At 40.2% G+C, this 16,930-nt stretch overlaps 1 pseudogene; it reads left to right on the forward strand.

Moving 5' to 3' along the window:
* Window positions 1-9,738: 9,738 nt before the first annotated feature.
* LOC136722493 (putative nuclease HARBI1) lies at window positions 9,739-12,542 on the forward strand (annotated as a pseudogene).
* The last annotated feature ends 4,388 nt before the right edge of the window (window positions 12,543-16,930 follow it).

Below are 16,930 nucleotides of genomic sequence, written 5' to 3' on the forward strand. Positions count from 1 at the left end.
TAGCAGAATGATATCTGAACCCTGTTTGTGTGGCAGTTCTCCAGTTAGTCGGATGAAGTCCCTACTAAGATAGCAGAGAGCAGCACGAGTCCCCACTTATATATCCCAGGACGACACATACACACTAATTACATTTTAAACAGATTATATATATATATTTCTTTTTTTTTACAAGTCATTTTGGGGAATACTATACTATTTGATCGATTCAGATGTATTTACTTATTAAGATTTTTGAAATTATGATTATTATATACATATTTTTTCATAAATACCATGTAATCTGAAATATTGCTCTAGTGTTTTTAATTGGGCTCTGGATGAATGGGGTTAGTATCCAAATGCAATTTAAAGGTTTTTTTATAAGCATGTTGTTGTTGTACATTATATTAATGTTATTATTATTATTATGATGATTTATTATAATTTTTATAATTATAATAAATAATAATGGTATGCATGTACTTACTACTAATAATACAGATTAAAGTACCTACTGTCAATATATTATTATTATTAAAGCTAAGTGCTGTCAAGATGTAGGGTCACAGACAAGGGCTACAGGAAAGGGAGCAAGGAGGAGAACAATCAAGAACGCGAGAAGCATAATATAAATGTCAGTACAATGTTCTGAATGACAGTCAATTTCAGCCCTACATGGTTTCAAGGCCATCAGTGACAGATCCCCAGCTGCCTCAGAGGCAAAGTGTGTTAGGTTTGCGTGTGTGTTAGTGACCGAAATACCAGCTCAAGCCTACAGGGGCAGCACCAAGCAAAAAAGTCACACACCTGGGGACCCCCCAGGTCCCCACTTGGTTTTCAAGTGTGTTACGACACCTAGGTCCCCACTTGGATAGGTAGATGAGTGCACACACACACACACACACACACAACCAGCCAGCCAGACACACAGAGCCAGCCAGACACACAGACACACACACACACACACACCGCCGCATCGAGCAAAGTATAGGAAGGGCTGAAACAGAGGGCCGTGAACTCCATCCTGCAAGCCGTAAAACCACTCACTCTCACACACACACACACACACACACACACACACACACACACACACACGCACACTATATATATATACACCGATCAGCCATAACATTATGACCACTGACAGGTGAAGTGAATAACACTGATAATCTCATTATCATGGCACCTGTCAGTGGGTGGGATATATTAGGCAGCAAGTGAACATTTTGTCCTCAAAGTTGATGTGTTAGAAGCAGGAAAAATGGGCAAGCGTAAGGATCTGAGCGACTTTGACAAGAGCCAAATTGTGATGGCTAGATAACTGGGTCAGAGCACCTCCAAAACTCCAGCTCTTGTGAGGTGTTCCTGGTCTGCAGTGGTCAGTACCTATCAAAAGTGGTCCATTAAGGAAAAGCGGTGAACGGTGGCCCGTGTGGCGGCCAAGGCTTATTGAGGCACGTGGGGAGCGAAGGCTGGCCCGTGTGGTCCGATCCAACAGACGAGCTACTGTAGCTCAAATTGCTGAAAAAGTTAATGCTGGTTCTGATAGAAAGGTGTCAGAACACACAGTTCATCGCAGTCTGTTGCGTATGGGGCTGCGTAGCCTCAGACCAGTCAGGCTGCCCATGCTGACCCCTGTCCACTGCCAAAAGCGCCTACAAAGGGCACGTGAGCATCAGAACTGGACCATGGAGCAATGGAAGAAGGTGGCCTGGTCTGATGAATCACGAGTTCAAGGTGTTGACTTGGCCTCCAAATTCCCCAGATCTCAATCCAATCAAGCATCTGTGGGATGTGCTGGACAAACAAGTCCGATCCATGGAGGCGCCACCTCGAAACTTACAGGACTTAAAGGATCTGCTGCTAACGTCTTGGTGCCAGATACCACAGCACACCTTCAAAGGTCTAGTGGAGTCCATGCCTCAATGGGTCAGGGCTGTTTTGGCGGCAAAAGGGGGGACCTACACAATATTAGACAGGTGGTTTTGATTTCAAGCAACTGGATTGGGTGCAGGCTAGTTGGCGCTTTTCTGTTGAAAGTCTGATACCCTGATCAGTAAATGCCGGTTGGAGATTTGTAAACCTGGTCCAGGACCCTGATTATATGCGGTTAAAAATACATTCGATTACTTTTTTATTTTGCTGCATAACTGGTTTGCCTCATATTTTAATGTTCGTTTACCAACATATGCCATGACAAGGAACACTTACAGGAGGGAAGATAATGTTATAGTATAGATATTATCAGGGATGGGCAAAGATACATCAAAATGTATTTTAAAATAAGATACCAAATACCTTAATTTTAAGTGTATCAAAATAAACTACAAAATACAGCAGCCATATCATGTATAAAAAAAAATCTACTGTATTTTTGTATTTTAAAAATACTAAAAATACTTTTACAAGGGAGCATGAAATCACTTTCCAAACCTTCCTTCTATCGGCCTATTTGATCTATCCCTTCACCAGTAAACTGACTCAGCTGATTAAGTAGACAATGTTTGATAACAACAGCTTTCCTCTGCATTACGAGTTGTGCGATAAATATGACATATGCAACCAGTTAACAGATCAAATATCCACATATCCCTGTGATCACCCAGATGAAGGTTAGTTTTAAAGTAACCAATAGTTTAATGTTTAACTAATGATGGCACCTTTATTCATAGCAACTAGTTTCTAAGTAATGAATAATTTGATTGTTAATTATAAATATAACACCATATCGTGGTATTATAATGTAATATTGTACAACACTGAAACGCTTTTATTTATTTAGGGTTAGAGTCCCCATTAAACTTTCTGCTGGTTTAACTGAATTGGGTGTAGATTTATATGGGCTCAGTTTGACATTTTGGCACTGGCTAGGGCTGGGGTTCAGGCTGGTATTTGGGTCTAAAATGAAGCCCGTACCCTGTTGTTCTAATACAGTGGGTTATAGTGAATAGTCTCTCCTCTCTAACGATTGAACATGACTTGGAACTTAAACTGATTCATTCCCGTATCAGCATCAACTGAAAATGTGGATGTTTAAGAAAAAAATCACAATAAAAAAGGGAACATTGAAAATGATGAATATTGCCCAACCAGTTAAAATCAGTTTAGTTTTAATATGCCATATAGATGAAGATAGGAAAGGTCCAAATCCTGCATTATGATTGGCCAGATCGAAATAGAATGACATCACTGCCTTACTGTAACATGGTGCATTGTGACACATGCAGTATCCATGACAACAACTTTAGAATGCTTCACATGTATTCTAATGGTCAACCAGTCCATACAGAGAGAGCCACACTTTCTCATTGTTAATCAGACCATACAGAGAACCTAAAGAGAGTGCCAAGATGTGTAGAGTTTTTGTAAAACAGAAAGTTAAATACTTTTTTGGCCAATTCCAAGAAAAACAGGCCCAGATGGCTATAGAAGTACCCATGGAGATCGATGAAATGGAGGAAGAACCCATGGAGATTGATTTAAAATTTCCTGTAGATGTAGAAATGTTGACTGTGGCTCCCCTGGCTATTCCACTCAAGTACAAGTCCAGGAGAAGATGGAGCCACAGAATGCACCCATACTGACACCGTTAACTGGGCATGGTCCTCTCCTTCAAGGCCAGGTCCATCTGCTGGCCTCCCTCCTCCGTCCCCGAGGCTGTGCTGCTGGAGGCTCAGCCGGAGGGCTTCACGGAGGAAGAAGAGATGAAGATCTCAACCTCACTGTGGAGGCAGACAGCAACCTCCTGCCCATGCTCCTCTCCTTCAAGGCCAGGCCCATCTGCTGGTCTCTCTCCTCCATCTCCGAGGCTGTGCTGCTGGAGGCTCAGTGGGGGGCTTCATGGAGGAGGAAGAGATGAAGATCTCAACCTCACTGTGGAGGCAGACAACAGCTTCCTCCTCTCCTTCAAGTCCAGGCCCAGCTGCTGCCCTCCCTCCTCCGTCCCCGAGGCTGTGCAGCTGGAGGCTCAGCCGGAGGGCTTCACGGAGGAGGAGGAGATGAAGATCTGCACCTCACTGTGGAGGCAGACAGCAACCTCCTGCTCATGCTCCTATCCTTCAAGGCCAGGCCCATCTGCTGGTCTCTCTCCTCCGTCCCCGAGGCTGTGCTGCTGGAGGCTCAGCCGGAGGGCTTCACAGAGGAGGAGGAGATGAAGATCTGGACCTCACTGTGCAGGCAGATAGCAGCCTCCTGCCTTTTTCCAAGTCCAAGTGTATTTGACCCATGCTTTCTCTTTTGATGATGCCTTTTGGATTTCCTTGATTGTCTTGTTCATTCGATCGCCTGACCTGCTGACTGTGACTCCACTACGCCTCTTGCCTAGCCCTATTGTACCACGCACCGGATTCCTGACCCTCAGTTTTCTGACATATTCTCACTACCTGCACTTCGATCCCCTTCTCTCCTGTCAATCGTGATCCCCAAGAGTGACAGAGGGGGCAAAGGCTTCCTGGTAATGGCCTCTGCACTGCCTAACACCCTGATGGCCACCATTCGGCAGGCTGCACCTCCCAGATCCAGGCACTAGACGTGTGCATGGGGCCCGTGCTGCGGGGCTTCCTGCAGCAGAAGTGGAGTGCCTGTTTGGGGCAATAAATAGAAAAACCAAATGGAAAATCAAATCTCTAATAAAAGAGTAAATATATATATATATATATATATATATATATATATATATATATATATATATATATATATATATATATATTGTGGTTCTTGTTTTCCATCTTTGTTATTCAATTTTCTTGAACTGGTTTGATTACAAATGCATCCAACTATGTGTCCACAACCTGATTTTTAAAGGGGAATTTCAAAAGGTTTATATTTTTTATTTTTTTTACAGTTCATTACACACCTTGCATTTTATTTGTGTGTGGGGGGAGAGGGTAGGGATGGAACTGAACGAGCCTGTATTTACAAAAATCTCGGATATACTTTTTATGCCTTCCTAGTGCATCCTGCCCCGATTCTTGTAACTTGTTGCAAGGTTCAATTTTGTAGTAAATATTTCAGTTAACGTAGCACTAATTATGTTGTCCTGTGTAGTAGGGTAGGCAATGCTCCCGGTTTGCTGGCTCCGGCTCCGGAGTGGCTCCACAGTCTCAGTTCTGGCTCCAGGCTGTCTTAAATCAAATGGCAACATTTGCAAAAGTCAACACTGAGATCCCATCATTTGAAAAACTCCTCCCCTGAACCCATATGAGTACTTTTACAAGTATGTGCCTGCTGAGATGATGGCATAGATCAGCAGTTCCCAAACTTTCTGGGTCGCCCCCCCAAAAACATTTGAGTCACAGCTCACTCCCCCCATGTCTCACACGGTCATATTTATATTAACATTTATTTTTTTGAAAGCCCTAATGCTTAACAAGGATGAATACACTTTAATACTTGTTTGCATTTCACTTTTCACAATTTTATTTGGCCATTTACATTGGAATCTCTCTGCATGAACCTATTCTTACTCCATCTAGTGCTGCTCACTCAAATTAATGAGACGGGTGAGCCTGAAGATACATTAACGCCCTCTTTCCATTTCATATGATTTTACCTATTTTATATATATTTTCAACTATTCGGTCTCATCCCTAATTATATATATATTTCTATGTTAATGCGTTTCCAAAATATTGTAGCAGATTCCTGGCGAGCTCATTTCCCACGACTCGATGACATTTTGGAGCTGCAAGTTATTCTCATTTATTTATTTTACCCTAATTATCACCTCACATGCTGTATATTTTGGTCTGAAACTACCAATTAGTGGCTTTAACAGACGCTGCTATCTGACAATCCACTATTTTCATTGGACTGAATCTCATTGACTGGATATGGAAGAGTCCAATAACCGAGAACTGATTTACACTCTTATTATTCGGGACAGTACAGTTTGTTTTTAATGTGTGTAAGTGTGGAAAAAGTCATTTTATAGAAATATGTAGATGCAAAATGAATAAGATTATCCAATCATGCGCCCCACAGTTTGGGAACCACTTTTTCGTGCACAACCAATAAAAACTTAACATAGGCTGAAAGTAGCAAGCTAACCTTAACTGTGAGGGCTGCTACTCGGGTCAAATAGTTAGCTAGAACATTACGTAAATTGGTAAACGATTTAGCCTAGGCTACTAAAACAAACACCATGAACTGTTACAAATTTTAGCAATTTATGCTAAAAATCAATGGAAAGCTGGCAACCTACATGTTTCTCACCTTGACCTTCTTCTTCAGGTATAGATCAATTTTCTGTTCTGATCTCAACAAGTCTGGGCAAGTAGTCACCAATCAGAGGCAGCATTTGTATTATGTCATCATGTAGACTTCTCACAAAGTATTTTACAGTATTTTTAAATTACAAAATACAAAACACTAAAGTATTTTGATAGAAAATATGAAGCCATTTCCATCAACCCTATCAAATACAAATTACAAAATCCTATTTTGTATTTGAAATACGTATTTTAAATACATGTATCATAAATACTGCCCATCCCTGGATATAATGAGATTGCATAATGTAGAACGTATGTTGTCTTAACCACATTTGAGTGGCTTCATATTTAGACTATAACTATACACAGTACGCCAACAACATATTGGAGAAAAAGCCTATATATAATAGCCTATGTGATTTGTCATTGGCTGTATGGAGCTTGTCCTGACAGGAACAGCACTCTGCTTGTCCTCCCAGTCAACTTAGTGTCCTTTGAGGAATGGTACAAAAATAACACAAAAGATTGATCCACATTGGCATATAAATAAAATATAATGTTTATATGTTTATATTGTGACAGTCATGGACAGTCGAAAGCGCCCAGGCTCATCAATATGCCTGATGGGAAATGAACCCCATAACTGTAAATACTTATTATTTTACTGTTAAAATGTGAATTCACCCCTTTTTGTGTTCTGTCATAAGTTTATCTGTCCATTTCCCTTTGTGTTGTATTCACTTCAATGTTGATCTCTTTCTCTCCCCTGAATGCGTCCGTTTGTGCCGGAATAACACCCCCTTATTCCTCTCTATTTTGTTAGTTCTCCCTTTGTAAAGGCAGAGTGAGTGAGTGAGTGAGTGAGTGAAATAACTAAGAGCATGATTTACCTTCATTCTATGTCTAAGCCTTCCTTGCTTACTCACAAAGCTATTCTGTTACAGTATCTATATGTAAAGAATGAAAAAACAGAACCCCCTATTTGTATACGACAAAGCACTCAAATGCTCTTGCTAATTCAATTTATAGATTTTGTTCTCTCTTCTATAGGTGTGAAAAATGGATGAGACCTGGAGTAAAACTATGTAGATTATCTCTATCATTGGCATTCAGAATACTTGTTGATTTAACTTTTTTTAATTTTATCAAACAGTATGACACACGTTCATATTGTTAGTTTTTTGCTGTGTGATATTCATTTCACAAATTGTGCATTATTTTTAATATTTTGAACGTGCATCCATCTTAAGAGTAAAATCAATACAGAGGTTGATGTGGAGATCATTAAAGGGATACTTGGGTATTTTGGCATTTTAGCCAGATTGCTTACATACCCAGAGTCATACGAGTCCATGGAAACATTTTTAATTCTGTGCGTCCAATCTGAAGAAATCTGAATTTATCGTTTTGTTAACATAGAACAATTGCTCGGTCGCAAAACGCTGACTCTCAAAAGCCAGTTAATAGATCTTTTAAATACGTATAAGCTGTGTGGATTGCACATTTGTACAAGTCTATAAAAATCTAAAGTATTTTGATGAATATGTTTAAACATTTTTCTGGAACTATCTCACCAAACTACGCCTCATCAGCTGTGATGAGGTCGGCACAAGGATATGCTCACTGTGAGTGAAGGAGAGCGCAGGCAGAACCGAAAGTAGTCCGCGTAAATAATGAAGTATGTGGGCACTAATTTCTTATGATTAACAGTAAATTAAATTATGTATTGAACTATATATTTACTATTTAAAGTATTGTAAGACTACAAATCACAAACAGCTAAGCTTTTGAGTATTTATCTAACATGTCAGATGTATTTCGCTTTGAATTATTTTAATGAGAGCACAATTAACACAGCTTATGAGAAGAAGCAATTAGATCTATCTTATTGGAATACTGCATTACTTAGAATATGTGATTTGAACTTGAAAAACCTATTGCTGCTGTCTGATTGCAAATCATAGATGCATCTTGTATGCAAAGCTTAATGAAGGATTCATTTTGAGGTATTATCATTAAATTAACAGTCAACTAATTATTTTGCTCACATTTAACGGAGGCACAGTAGAGAAGATTGAAATGCATAGCTAAACAAAATCTGCACATAGTTTTCTTCATGCAGAGTTGCTTTCTATGACCACTAAACTCTCTGAGTTGAATATAGAAGTTTGTAACCTTCGATATACATACAGAAGTGCTGAGAGGAAATAGCATTATGAATCTACTGTGAACTTACAATGCAGCTGCAGAGCTTTTTAAGAACCTGCAGTGGACCACGTGTGCAGAGTTAACCATGAGGAGAAGTAGAGTGAAGAACTGTGAAGAATTCAGTGTGAATATAGTTTTCCAATTTGACATATGACACACTGGGTTTATTAATCTAATTTATTTATTTTAAACTGGGAAGGTTAGGGAAAGTTAAAACAGATTTCCAATCGGCCAATTAACTTTTTTTGAAACGAGGAATCCCTAGCTCATTATTCTACATGATATATTGCACATGTTGAATAATTATATATTTGTCAGTGTTGTATTGTATAACATGGCTGTTACATGTATTATTTGAAATATATTTTTTATGTTGCTTAAGAAAACAAGTGTTGCTTATTAAAGAATTTAATACTGAAGCAACAGTCTTTATTTTAAGCTTATTCTAAATCTTATTCTAAAACACACAAAACCAATGCTGATTTCAACCATTGCCCAACACAGAGTAAACCATTAGATAACAGAATTTTGTAAATGTTTGTATTAGTTTATTTATTTATTTTATTTTTGTGAATCTGTAAATAAATGTAAGTCAGGCTTTAGTGAGATCAATTTAAACATATCTTAAACATTGACTTTAATACCCCTGCTTTAATACCGCTTCATTACTATTATCTGGGACAAACAGGAGCGAACTGGATTGACACCTGAGTTACCCCTGTATTCTTCCTTAAAAACATGACCTCTAGCATCAATACCCATCTGTTAAAAGCCTTTGTCTGTGAGATTGATGCCTGTATTATAAAATGGGTTTTCAGCAAATTGGATCGATAGAAGTGCTGGTCTTTTTAAAAGAAATACAAATAAAAATGTTATTGTTAATGGAAAACAGCGTGTACATTTTAATGTGTTGAATGGAGCATTAGCATTTCCTGCATGGGTTTCCTGCTTTTACTTTAAGATGACACTTTATTATGTACAGAATACATGTAGTATATGTTGTTGCTTACACATACTTTTAATTCTAATGTTGATTTATGTCCTGTCCAGGTAATCAGTCACAACAAATGGATCCCGGGGACAGCTTTATAAGTGGGCCCTTCAAACCAGTGTGTCTTGATTGAACCAATCCTAATTAAAATGAAACCTCGATGAAGTTGCAGTCGCCCCCTTTCTGCACTTGGTTGACTGGAATCTTTCATCGTCTCTGGGATGAATCTGTGCTCCACAATAAATAGTATAAGCTGAGTTATGAACAGCATTAATTCAGTTGAATGTGTCACCCATTGACATTCCCTCAAATGGAGGTTGTTCCTACACTTTGGACTACGACCACATGTATCTCTCCAGAGAATCAACTGTGAGCCCACTGTGATGTGGAGACCCAAGAGTTTGCACAGATGAAGACTCCCTCTGTCTATCACCTTCCCCTTCCTCTCTCTCTCTCTCACTCTCTGTCTCTTGCCCTTCCCCTCCCTCGCTCTCCCTCTCTCTCTCAGTCCCCATTCCCTCACTCTGGATACATATTTGTGTACAGCTTTTGGATGTGTATAGGTGTCTGTTACATCCGTTTACACCTTTCTGTGTTTCTTTGTGTCTCCAAGCTGCTGAAGCCAAAAGACATGCTTCCCTCTTCCTGCCATCCTGATGATGTCTCTCATGGGTTTGTATCTATTAAGGTAAAGACCTGGAGCTGAGCTTTATCTTTTTTTGTACCTCTAATCATGTGATAATCATTCTGGCCTTCCACTTGCATGTAAAGCCATGACTTTGAATCCATAGCTAGGACAATTATATTTGTAATGTTGTAGTTAGTAACCCCAATATAGCTTGCATGTGAAAGTAGTGATTGTCATAATGCATCTACGTGATGCTGATTTTTAGTCTCCATAACCAAACTGGAGCTCCACACACTGTTTTGCAGAATCCAGCCCTGGCAGACGCAAGATTCAGGGTTCTGGCTTTGGACATGAAGGGTTATGGGGAATCAACAGCACCCCCTGGTGAGTTCATCCACAACGTCAACCATTTAATCAGCAGCTACACAAAACTGAAACCAGAGGATCATTAGAAACTAGACTTCCATCCAGTTAAACAATTGAATAAATTAATCCATACGATGTCAATCTGCATATCGGAACTTCCAGGCGAAATAGAAGCAAAGATGCAATGTTTAACCATTTGAGTGGGATGTCAGGGAGATTCAAGGTTATTATGTAAATTTGAATTTGTAATGTTTGATGCCTTGTACTGAACTGTATTTTTGCACTTTGTACTGAGCTTATATTTTGTAAGTCGGCCTGGATAAGGGCATCTGCCAATAAATAAATAAATAAATAAATAAATAAATAAATAAATAAATAAAAATTATCCGTGCTGCAGGAGATGAAGGTTTATACATCCTAGACTGATACATTCAGTTTATGGAAATGCGATAGAGGCACAGGACAGAGAACTAATTATGTTACGACCCCAAGTGGCTGATGTAAGGGAATGAGAGGGACATACCATAGAACACACAAATGCAGTAGTGGGAGAGTGAGATGACTGCAAAAACCAACACTAAGAGTCAACTATAATACAAAAAGGTTTTATTTACAAAGGGGAGGGGAGTATAAACAATGTACAATTGTCAAACCGGACGTGACAACAATAATAACAATAAACAAACACACACAGAGGAAAACTACCTGAGGGGTGTACTACGAAGCGAGGTAACTGGCTTATCCAGGTAAGTTCAGGAGTAACTTTGTGACGTCGGGTGTAACTTCCCGGTTAACCCGCACTACGAAAGGTGGGTAAGTTTTACCCGAGGTATGCTGTCATGCCAATATACGTGCATCTCTGAACTGCTGATCTGCATGCTTAACTCGATGTTACCCTATATAAGCACAGCCTCTCCGCCACAATCTTGAAGGGAAAAATCCTGGGACATTTGGAAGACTCAATCGACATTGGCGCATGGATTGTGAGATGTTCACTGCTCAGGGTGACGGTGTTTAGAGACCCCTATAGCTTACCCTTATGATGTTCTCTATGAAAGATATTGATTCTCATCTGAGGGAATTCAGTATCTTTGCCGACTTCTAGGGCCAGACGCCTCAATGCCACTCACCGGAGTGATGCCCTCACTGTTGAACAGTCTTGCTGTGCGGTATTTTGCCAGCGTACACTTCATGTATTCTATCGGTGATGCTGAACCTCTGAGCAAGAATACCGTATGCCGTGCAGCTCGCAAGGTGGGACATGCTCTCTTTTATGCGATCACAGGTAATTCGCAATTTAGAAGTATTTTTAATATGCATAGGCTGGGCCCATATACAGAACACGTTTTCCATAGGAATCCCGAGGGTGATTGGTGCGATTGACTGTACGCATATCCCTATTAGAGCACCCCTAGAAGAACATGAGGGGGATTATGTGAATAGGAAGTCATTTCTCATTTTTCAGGTATTTGATCATATCGTATTTGATCTGACATGTAGGCTAGCCTAGGCGATATTCAAGACAATTAAAGACACATTAGGTGGTGATTTTCTTACAATGGTAGTATGTTAAAATGGCCTGAATTCCTTTGTCAGATGACATGTGATCACCATTTAATGGTGACCAGTCTGGAGGCTAGGTGGCTGGGGTCGGTTCATGATTCACGCGTATTTCAGGAATCCACTCTTGGTCAGAGATTTGAACAAGGTAAGACAACCACCACCCTATATTTCACACATGATGCTGTATTGTGACAATTTCTGTCTATCGTTCAAAGGGCGTTTTGATGGCCTTCTGCTTGGGGACAGAGGTTACCCGTGTCTGCGTTACCTGATGACCCCTTATCCTGACCCACAAGCAAGGGAACAAATAAAATATAATGTGGCTCACAGTAACACAAGGATCAGGATAGAGATGACATTTGGGGTCATCAAAGCACGCTTTGCTTGCCTGCAAGCCTTATGGGTGCATGTGGAGCGGGCATGTGAGGTGGTGGCAGCATGTGTGGTGCTCCATAACATTGCCACTATTAGAAAAGAAAGAGCACCATGCCAGCTACCGATGCCACCGGATCTAGTGGACACAGTGACGTTGGATCACCCAACAGGAAGAGCCGTCAGAGAAGCCATCACAAATCAATTTTTCAACCAATAAGAAGAGACACATGAAAACATTCTTTATTGATATGTGTATTTATTTATTGGCATTCTCCCTTTCCTGAAAATTAAAAAACGAAAAGTTACATATGGTAGACACATATTGATGAAACGATGGTTACTGTATCGCAATGGTCAATGTATACCAATACCTTTTTGTCATTTTCCAATTTTTTGATTTCCAGTTTAAGTTTCTTTATTTGTAGCCGTTTTTTCTGGCAGTCGAGCTCAAGCATACGCTTAATAGAGAGCGACCGCACATTGTCAGATCCAGCCTGCACAGAAAAACACATTGAGAGAACGAACATGGCATGCAGGATTTAACATAATTTGTGTTGCATATTGTCAGTATGAATACTTATTTTAATAGCAAAGAAAAAGCTACCCTTTGGGTTGTAATGTTTCCACCTCCATGTTTGACGGTGGGGATGGTGTTCTTGGGGTCATTCCTCCTCCTCCAAACACGGTGAGTTGAGTTGATGCCAAAAGAGCTCGATTTTGGTCTCATCTGACCACAACACTTTCACCCAGTTCTCCTCTGAATCATTCAGATGTTCATTGGCAAACTTCAGACGGGCCTGTACATGTGCTTTCTTGAGCAGGGGGACCTTGCAGGCGCTGCAGGATTTCAGTCCTTCACGGCGTAGTGTGTTACCAATTGTTTTCTTGGTGACTATGGTCCCAGCTGCCTTGAGATCGTTAACAAGATTCTCCCGTGTAGTTCTGGGCTGATTCCTCACCGTTCTCATGATCATTGAAACTCCACGAGGTGAGATCTTGCATGGAGCCCCAGACCGAGGGAGACTGACAGTTATTTTGTGTTTCTTCCATTGCGAATAATCGCACCAACTGTTTGGCGATGGTCTTGTAGCCCATTCCAGCCTTGTGTAGGTCTACAATCTTGTCCCTGATATCCTTGGACAGCTCTTTGGTCTTGGCCATGGTGGAGAGTTTGGAATCTGATTGATTGATTGCTTCTGTGGACAGGTATATTTGAGTGACAGGGATGTGAACCAGTCACAGCCGGACACATGTGTGCAATAGAGATAGGGAGGACAACAGAACATAGAGGACAATGCCAGTGCATGTACGCACATACTTAAGGCACAAAACAACCTGGCAGTCAGAATCCTTGTACTTTCAATCCAGTCATTATAATGAAGTTTATTTTCTTTTTTCTGCATCTGTGATAAGCCTTATTCCACTGCTATTGATGAATTTAGGCAGCTGTATAACGTTTTGAGAAACTGATTCTGATCCTGATCCTGGAGTCCAGTCAAGTTAACTCCGTGGCAATACGTTTGAAAAACAACCTCAAAGACCACTGACCCACATGAAACCCTGACACGATCAAGATACACCTGGGATTCATTTTAACATGTGACTGTGCTCTACTCGTGTCCTCAAGTGCTGTGTTTCTGTCACTTTCCATTGATTTACAACAGTTTACAAATGGCTCTGTCAAATCAGTGATCACAGCTGGCATCTTTCAATGAGTTCATCCTCATAATCCTCAAAGAAAAACAGAAAGAAAGCGTTATTCGAATGCTGTCCAGCTCTTAATGTGCTCTCGTGCAACCTCCCACCAATCACGAGAAGTGGCGTGGAACACTTCTAAGGGTGGCAAGGGCCTCAGTGTCAGATAAGGGTTGTAGAGCTATGAAGTCATGACATTTCTCAGTCCACCAAACACTCAGAGATGTCCTTTTGTAGGACCTGTATTTGTTCAAAACACTTTTGTTGGCTCTGGTCAATCACCTATTGTGTTTCTACTTGGAACTGCTGTACCATCCACTTCAACACAGAATGGAAGCATGTGGACTGATTTTTTTTTTTAAGTGTGAAATAAATGTTTCTCTGATTTCCTTTCGCCCTTCTTCATAATGTAGCGTAAGGTACACTTATAAATTTCAATTAAAGAAGTGAATTTATAGTATCACCTTATCACGAATCCTGGAATCTTGTAGAACTCAATTTCCGTAATAATTGGACGCAGACACCAATTCCAAAGATATAAATTGTCAAATTTATTAAAAACAAAGACTAAATGTAGCACTACACTAATCATATAAAAAGGGAAAAACTCATTAAAATTCACTCTAGATCAACAAATCAAAGACAAATCACTTCCGTGACCAAATCAAAGACCATGGAATAGCATATGATAACACACAAAACATTACACAAAATTACAAACACATTGACTACAATACCGGTTAGTAAAATGAAGGTGAGTCTCTCATTAGTATTGTTAGTCGGACATTAAATAACTAATGACAGGTTAGTATTTAAGTCAAATAACTTCTCGTTATATATATATCATTTATGTTTAGGTGCCGAGAAAGATCCTATCATTACTTGTTACCACAATTTCCCATAACTGATTATTATTCAATGATTAAGGATAGGCAGGGCCACCAATAATCTAATGTCTATTAATGTGTGTCAATTTCAGACTAAAACAGTTAAACAGGAATGAGAAGATATTTCTCGGCGTTGACAGGTTTTATTTCTAAAATTGTCAAACAAAACAGTTTAATGCAACACACATTTATATTTAAGCAAAACTAAATAATATTACACATTCTAGAGTTATAAATCACAGATTAACATTTCTAATTGATTTCGCGAAACAGAGTCTTTTCCAAACAGATTTTCCACTGGTTTGAAGGCTCCAAGGGTGTGTACAAAATCTTCTTTGTAAGCAGGCTCTCTCACCGTACTTATTTGAAAACAAAGTCTTTGAGGAAAGCAGGGCCCTGTTGGTTCCAAAGGTCGAGTTTATTAAGACTCAATAGCTATTTAAATGACTGACACTTTTGTATTCATTCAATTGTCCAGCTGTAAAACTCCACTGATCAGGTGGGCACAGGCGGGCAGCGCAGTCTGTAAAGTTCTTTATTTAATAAAGTCCTTTAAAAGAATTCTTCATACGGCTCAATCTCCTTCTCCAAGTTTAACTCTTCTGTTGCCGGCAAAGACTTAGTTGGTTCCGTTTCGGTTCTGGCAACAGAGCTGTAGGTTGAGCTGTGGCAGCGGGTTACTGGTTCGGATGAGCGCGAGAGAGAGATGCCGTGCGCTACCCTTTATACGCCTGTCAGATCAATAGATGATTGGTTCTTGAGTTTGTGAGATTGGATTTCGGTTTCAGCCCCCAGTGTCCTATTGGGGGAGGCTAGATTTATGACTGATGTCAATCCATGCCATCTTTTGGAAATGCCGGTTGGCCTGGGTTCGTAGCTCTGTGTCGGGATTTCGGCTCTCGTCCACTTCAAAGCTTTTGTATTATCTCTAGGCCCTATTCCCCAGACATCTCACAGCAGGGATTCCAAGCCCTTTGGCCCATTCTTGGTGCCATCCTCTTAAGACTGCCACTTTGATGTAAACCAGTTCACACGCTGATGAGCATAGGAAATCTGATAACTTTGGGGGAGAGGTCTTCTTTAGATCAGTGCTTCAGCTCAGAGCTAAAATGCTCTTATCAAAATACACCCCCTCACTTAACGCTACAGTAGTAACCAATTAAGTTCCTCTGGAGATGCTCCTCTGATACAGCAGCTCGCTCACTCTTTACATCACGATCATCCATCTGGCTTTGCAGGTTCTGCATGATCTGTTGATAGAAGGCATGTGGATTTCGCTGTATGTCCATGACAGTAGTCAGAAGGTCAGCAGAGGGTTCAGCAGTGGAAAGTGGTAATAAAGGTGGCTTTAATGGCGAAGAGGGCTCTAATGCGAGATCAAATAAAGACTCTTCTTGATGTGCAGAACAAGGGCTGCTGTGTGAACTCTGGTCTTGGTCTGTCTTGTCTCCATTGTGTGCAATATATGCTAACAATATCTTCCTAAGCCAGCTGCAAGTCAGTTGATGGAATAATGTTCAAGTCCTTTGGGTCCTTCAAGTCCGTGTTTGGGTGCCACTTTTCTGTGACAGCTCTTAGTCCATTGTGGGGTGCCAGGAGGGATAACCCTACCAAATCAGAGTAATATAGTGTGAATGTAAGATAAATAAAACAAGTCATTCAAGGCCATCACCAGGTCACAGGTTGAAACATAGAACAGAATGCCTGTCTCCTGTCCTGCATCCTGTTGCTTGCCACTTACAATGGAAGAGATGAGAGATTATGTGTATTGAGAGACAGCCAGAGAGAAAGTTAGAGAATAAAAATGGTTAGAGAATCAAATGTGGAAATACAGAATGAATATGGAAAACAACTCAAATCAAAGTAAATGCACAGATACAACCACCTGTAATATGTTATGTTTGGCAATGCGACAATAATCAGTTTTGTACAGGTAATACACAGGTGAACATAAAGAATGAGAGTGGTCAAAAGTACTTTTTAGAGTACTTCCAAAGTTCAAAATGAAATGTCCATCAGATTC

The sequence above is a fragment of the Amia ocellicauda genome, chromosome 1 (assembly GCF_036373705.1).
Source record: "Amia ocellicauda isolate fAmiCal2 chromosome 1, fAmiCal2.hap1, whole genome shotgun sequence".
Lineage (NCBI taxonomy): Eukaryota > Metazoa > Chordata > Actinopteri > Amiiformes > Amiidae > Amia > Amia ocellicauda.